The following is a 6391-nucleotide window of genomic DNA, read 5'->3' as shown; positions in this document are numbered from 1 at the left end:
TCTTCTTTTCTGCTCTCACTCTCTCTCTTGCTCTGGCTCTTCTTTTCTGCTCTCACTCTCTCTCTTGCTCTGGCTCTTCTTTTCTGCTCTCACTCGCTCTCTTGCTCTTGCTCTTGCTGCTCTTTTCTTGCTCTCTCTGTTCTATTCTAGCTCTCTCTCTGTTCTTTTCTTGCTCTCTCTCTTTCCCAGCCACGTGGAGTGCAAACCTTGCCTGTTCCCAGCAGGTCTACCCCTTACCTGAATACCACGTGAGTGCTACTGTTCTTACCCCTCTCTCTGCTCTTTTCTGGCTCTTTTCTCTCTCTTTCCTCTCTTCCCAGCTCTCTCTCATTCCCAGGCCTTCCCCAGCCACGTGGAGTGCCAACCTGGTCTCAGCAGGTCTACTAAATAAACCTACCCCTTACCTGAGTACCACGTGCGTGCCTGGTGCTGTTCTTACTCGGCTACCTCTTTTTAAAAACCTAACACCAGGTAGGAATGCATTCGGCCAAAACAAAACAAACAGAACCTTATCTGTGAAATAAGGAGGTGCCCTGCTATCCGCATTTTGGGCAAGAGGTTGCTTCAGTTTGGGGGAAACATTATTCTCAAGGAGGCACACATCCTGTCAGACAAGTGTCCGTTCTTGGGGTGAGAAATGTATCCCTCAGGAAGGAATGCATCCTGTTGTCTCTCTTTCAAAGCAAAGATGCCCTTTCTGTATTTCTAAGTACCATATTTCGCCAGGTCTCCTTTTCCTCAAGTTATCTAGCTCCAATTTCACATAAAAGGAAGAAACAAACAAGTCATATTCTTAGAATCATAAAAGCGTAACTCAGACATTTCTCAAGATATTATAACAATCTCCTAGGCGGAAGCCATCAGTATATGATTGATTGTACACGTTGGCCAATGTGGCAGTCAAATGCAAGTTCTACCTGTACGAACAAATAAAATGAGCATTTCCCTACTTCAATATACTTAATGTTGCAGGTGTGGGAGGCAGGAAAAACAGGTGATCAGTTGGAGGAATGGTGCCAGCGTCCTGTATTTACGATGTATTTGTAAGGTCTGGAAGGGGGGGCAGACTCCTCTCTCCTCTCAGCCAAGTCTCCACCCACTACCTGTGTTACCTAGGCAACTGGCACACCTGGAGGAGATTACACCAGCATCAGTTGAAGTCACAGATGGATCCGATGTGGCCACACCCCTCTCCCACCTGATCTCACCTCCCTTTACCTGGCCACACCTTCTCCCCCCCCCCCAACTCCTCAACCTAGATAAGGCATGGATCCTTTCCAGCCAAGTGGAGTGCCAACTACACCTGCCACCAGCCGGGTCCAGCAAATAAGCCTATGCCTTGTCTGAATACCGCATGCATGGTGTTCTCCTTACTCCGCAGCCACTTTAATTACCTACCAGCATTCAGCTTGGTGAGGCTGCCATTGCCTTTCATATTTCCAGCAAATCATTAGAACTCCATTCAGCCAAAGCAGCACACCAACTTGGTGGTTCTTGCTTTTGAACACTCAATCCCGTGTCTTCCATACTTGCTTTATTTAACCTTCCTCAAATAAACTATTGACTTAAAAGTTCAAGCTGGGTGCTGGTGGCTCACATCTGTCATCCTAGCTACTCAGGAGGCTGAGATCTGAGGATCTTGGTTCAAAGCCAGTCCAGGCATAAAAGTCCCCGTGAGACTCTTATCTCTAATAAACCAGTCAAAAACTGGAAGTGGCACTGTGGCTCAAATGGTAGATCATTTGCCTTGAGCTTAAGAGCTCAGGGACAGTGCCCAGGCCCTGAGTTCAAGGCGTACAACCAACAATAAGCAAATAAATAAATATTTCAACAATTTCATCCAGTTGCTGGGAATTCATCCCTGTAATCCTAGTTACTTAGGAGGCTGAGATCTGAGGATTCTTTCAAGCCAGTCCAGGCAGGCAAACCCATGAGACTCTTAGCTCCAGTGAACTGGCAAAAAGCCAGAAATGGAGGTGTGGTTCATGTGGTAGAACAGCAACCCTGAATGAAGAAAGTTAAGTGAGAATGGAAGGCCTTGAGTTCAAGCCCCAGTGTCAGCACACACACACACACACACACACACACACACACACACACTTTCTTTCTCTCTCTCTCTTTCTCTCCTCCCACCTAACCCTGTCCCCTTCTTCATCAAAGCAATAAGGAATTGGGGATCCATGGAATAACTTTGAGGTGCTTATTTGCTTCCATCTCCCCTCTTCTTATTTTCTTTTTCTTTTTTTTTTTTGGCGGTTGTGAGGCTTGAACTCAGGGCCGAGGCGCTGTCGCTGAGCTCTTCAGCTCAAGGCTGGGCGCTCTACCACTTGAGCCACAGCGCCACTTCCGGCCTTTTCTGCTTATGTGGTGCTGAGGAATGGAACCCAGGGCCTCATGCATGCGAGGCAAGCGCTCTACCACGGAGCCACCTTCCCAGCCCCTCTTTTTAATTTTCTTAGGAAGCCTGAGAAATGAGTTCTTTGGCTGGTTTTGTTTCCCCCCTGGATGATTGGGCTGGTTCAGAGCTTCCGGGAGGAGCAGCTGGCTCCCAATGGGAGAAGGCCAGGCTGGCCTTCCTCACCCCTCACCTCGAAGAGGCTGACCTCAGGGCCTGGGCATTGTCCCTTTGCCATTTTGCTCAAGGCTGGCTCTCTAACACTTGAGCTGTAACTTTACTTCTGGCTTTTTGGTGGCTAATGGGCTTTGCTGCCCAGGCTGGCTTCCAACCACTATGCTCCGATCTCAGCCTCCGATGTAGGTAGAATTACAGTTGTGAGCCACCCATGCCTGGCTTGAATGCAAAGACTTCTTCTGATTCAGCAGTGTTCAATCACTTAGACATTTTAGGCAGCCTCCTTTGTGTGTGTGTGTGTATGTGTGTGTGTGTGTGTGTGCGTGTGTGCGTGCTAGTCATTGGGCTTGAATTCACAACCTGGATGCTATCCCTGAGCTGTTTTTCCCCTCCACACTACCACTCTACCACTTGAGTCACACTTCCACTTCCAGCTTTTTTTTTTTTTTTTTGGTAGTTCATTGGACCTAAGAATCTCTTGGGCTTTTTGCCCAGGCTGGATTCGAACCTGTAAATCCTCAGCTCCCAGACGGTTTATTGCTGGGATTACAATAGGCTTGAGCCACAGGTGCTTTGGTCCATCCCATGTCCTTCCGTCCTTCCTTCCTTCCTTCCTTCCTCCCTTCCTTCTTTCCTTCCTTCCTTCCTCTCTCTTTCTTTTTTCTTTCTTTTGTCATGGCCCTTGAACTCTGGGCCTGGGAGCGGTCCCTGAGCTCTTCAGCTCAAGGCTAGCACTCTATCTCTCTGAGCCACAGCGCCACTCCCAGTTTTCTGGTGGTTTATTGGAGATAAGAGTCTCGTGGCCTTTCCTGCCTGGGCTGGCTTTGAACCGTGATCCTCAGACTCAATCTCCTGAGTAGCTAGGATGACAGGTGTGGGCCACCACCACCTGGACATCCCACATTTTCTTTTTTTATTGTGAAAATACTGTATAGAGGGGTTACCATTACATGGGCAAGATAATAAGTACATTTTTTTTTTTTGTCGGTCATGGGGCTTGAACTCTGGGCCTGGGCGCTGTCCCTCAGCTCTTCAGCTCAAGGCGAGCGCTCTACCACTTGAGCTACAGCGCCACTTCCGGTTTTCTGGTGGTTTATTGGAGATAGGAGTCTCACGGTCTCTCCTGCCCGGGCTGGCTTTGAACCGCAATCCTCAGATCTCAGCCTCCTGAGTAGCTAGGATTACAGGCGTGAGCCACCAGCGCCCGGCATAAGTACATTTCTTATCAAGCATTGTAGCCTCCTCCTTTGTTTCCCCTTCCCATCCCTTCCCAGCCTCCCCCCCTGCCCATCCCACATTTTCTAAAGAAACCAACTACTTTTTTTTTTTTTTGTCCTACAAATTGACTGCTGATTGGAAATCCATGCCCTGATTGCGTGCAAAGAGATTTCACCTGGGCAGGCTGGCTTAGCTACGCCTACATTTCTTGACCGGTGGCCTCAGTTTCTACAGTGAAGGAGAGTCATCTTTTCATGAAGCCTGCTGCTTGCATAACTATGCCAGAGAACTGGTGAGCCATGGAAGCCTAGGAATAGCGAAATCTCTGGAAGATGAAACCCAAGGTTAGTTCTATGTCGCCCAGGTTCTGAGGGATGGGGGCCTCTGGGTCTTCAGTTGAATTTTTGGAGAGTAGGATTTCTAGGCTGCTGCCCCTTCTAACCCCCTTTTCCTTGAAAAACACTGGTTTTCGACACCATTTTAAGGGAGGGGGGTGGATGCAGTTGGAAGGCACCTTTTATTTTGTGGGATGTTGGAAAAGCCTTGGGGGCTTAGATTCACAACTGCCTCCGTGCAGACATGTTTTTATTTGCCAGTGCTGGGGCTTGAACTCAGGGACTGGACACGGTCCCTGAGCTTATTTTGCTCAAGGCTAGCGCTCTACCACTTGAGCCACAGCTCCGGCCTTTCTGGTGCTTCAATGGAGAGTCTCACAGACTTTGCTGCCTAGGCTGGCTTCGAACTATGATCCTCAGATCTCAGCCTCCTGAGTAGCTAGGATAACTGGTGTGAGCTACTGGGGCCTGGCTTATTTTTTAGTGTGTGCGTGTGTGCTAGTACTGTGACTTGAACTCAGGGTCTAGGCCATGTTCCTGAGCTTGTTTTGTTCAAAGCTAGTGCTCTACTAATTTAGTCATAGTTCTACCTCTTGGCTTTTTGCTGGTTAATTGGAGATAAGTCTCACGGACTTTTCCTGTCCGGGCTGGGTTCAAACTTCAATCTATAGATATTTCAGTTTTTTGAGTAGTTTAAGACTACAGGCATGAGCAAGTGGTGCCGTGGCTCAAGTGGTAGAGCGCTAGCCTTGAGCTGAAGAGCTGAGGGACAGCGCCCAGGCCCAGAGTTCAAGCCCTACCACTGACAAAAAGAAAATAAAATTAGACATGAACTAGTGCTTTTCCCACTTAACATTTGACTTTAAGCTACTTTTCCCCCCCTTAGATGTAAAGATTTTCTAAAACATCACTGTTTAGGTTGAAATCCAGTGTTTTTTTCAGCTCCTAAGTGGGGGGGGGGGGAGGAGGGAGTTCTGATTTTTTTTTTTTTAATATTAGGGACATTTCTAAAAGGCAGGTAGTATTAGAGTCCTAGAATCTATGCAGTCTGCCTGGGACTATGCACTTGACAAGAAACAGAACTGTATTTTGTGGATCCACTAGGCTTTAGTTCAGTGAGCAACAAAAGTTTGCCATTGGCCTCTAATGATTCTCCCGAAGGAATCAAGAACAGAGTCCCGCAAAACTCAGCTGGGCCTGCCCTTGTTTCTCTCAAGAGACAGGGTGGGCCGCAAGGGTAATCAGATCTCCATAGCAACACCACCCAGTGACTTAAATTATACTTGTCGCCTATGTGAAGGCCAGATGAATGCTATTTTAGCTAGAATGTAGTCCTGGATTTCAAGTGTGTGTGTGTATGTAAGAGGAAGAAAGAGAGAGGTGGGGGAGGAGTTCTGAGGCTTGAACTCAGGGCCTGAGCACTGTCCCTGAGCTTGTTTGTTTGTTTGTTTTGGTCAGTCCTGGGGCTTAAACTCCCGGCTTGGGCGCTGTCCCTCAGCTCTTCAGCTGGAGGAGAGTGCTCTACCACTCGAGCCACAGCACCACTTCCAGTTTTCTGAGTGATTTATTGGAGATAAGAGTCTCATGGACTTTCCTACCTAGGCTGGCTTTGAACCATGATCCTCAGATCTCAGCCTCCTGAGTAGTTAGGATGACAGGTGTGAACTACCAGTGGCTGGTGTGGGTTTTAATTTGTTTTTGCTCCACTTCAAGTATTATTAGGTCTTCATTCGATCTCACGGCCATCATTTGTCTAGGGACAAGCTAGGATTAGGGCATGTTCAGTGAGCGAATTTCTAAAGGAAGATTTTCCTTCCATGGGTATCTAGTCTGGCTTTTTAGACCTTGCTTTAGGATACTGTGTATGTGCACGAAGGGATGTCCTGGGGTTTGAACTCAGGGCCTAGCACTTGTTATGCAGCTGCTCCGATACCTATGCCATACTACTTAGCCCTTTTCTGTGTGTGTGTGTTTACACACGCTAGTCCCTGGGCTTGAGCTCAGGGCTTGGGCACTGTCCCTTAGCTTTTTTCGCTCAAAACTGGCACTCTACCACTTGAACCATAGTTCCATTTCTAGCTTTATGCTTGGTTCATTGGAGATGAGCCTCACAGACTTTCCAACCTGGGCTGGCTTTGAATCAGGATCCTCAGGTCTCAGTTTCCTGAGAAGCTAGGATTACAGGCATCATCACTGGCACTGGCTGACTGGGGTTCTTCTCTGCCACGCCCCTCCCTTCCCCGCACCTCCACCCCCCCCCCCCCCC

This window comes from Dipodomys ordii, unplaced genomic scaffold, assembly GCF_000151885.1.
Source record: "Dipodomys ordii isolate 6190 unplaced genomic scaffold, Dord_2.0 Scaffold128, whole genome shotgun sequence".
In the NCBI taxonomy this organism is placed as follows: Eukaryota; Metazoa; Chordata; class Mammalia; order Rodentia; family Heteromyidae; genus Dipodomys; species Dipodomys ordii.
Note: the sequence above shows the minus strand (reverse complement) of the source record.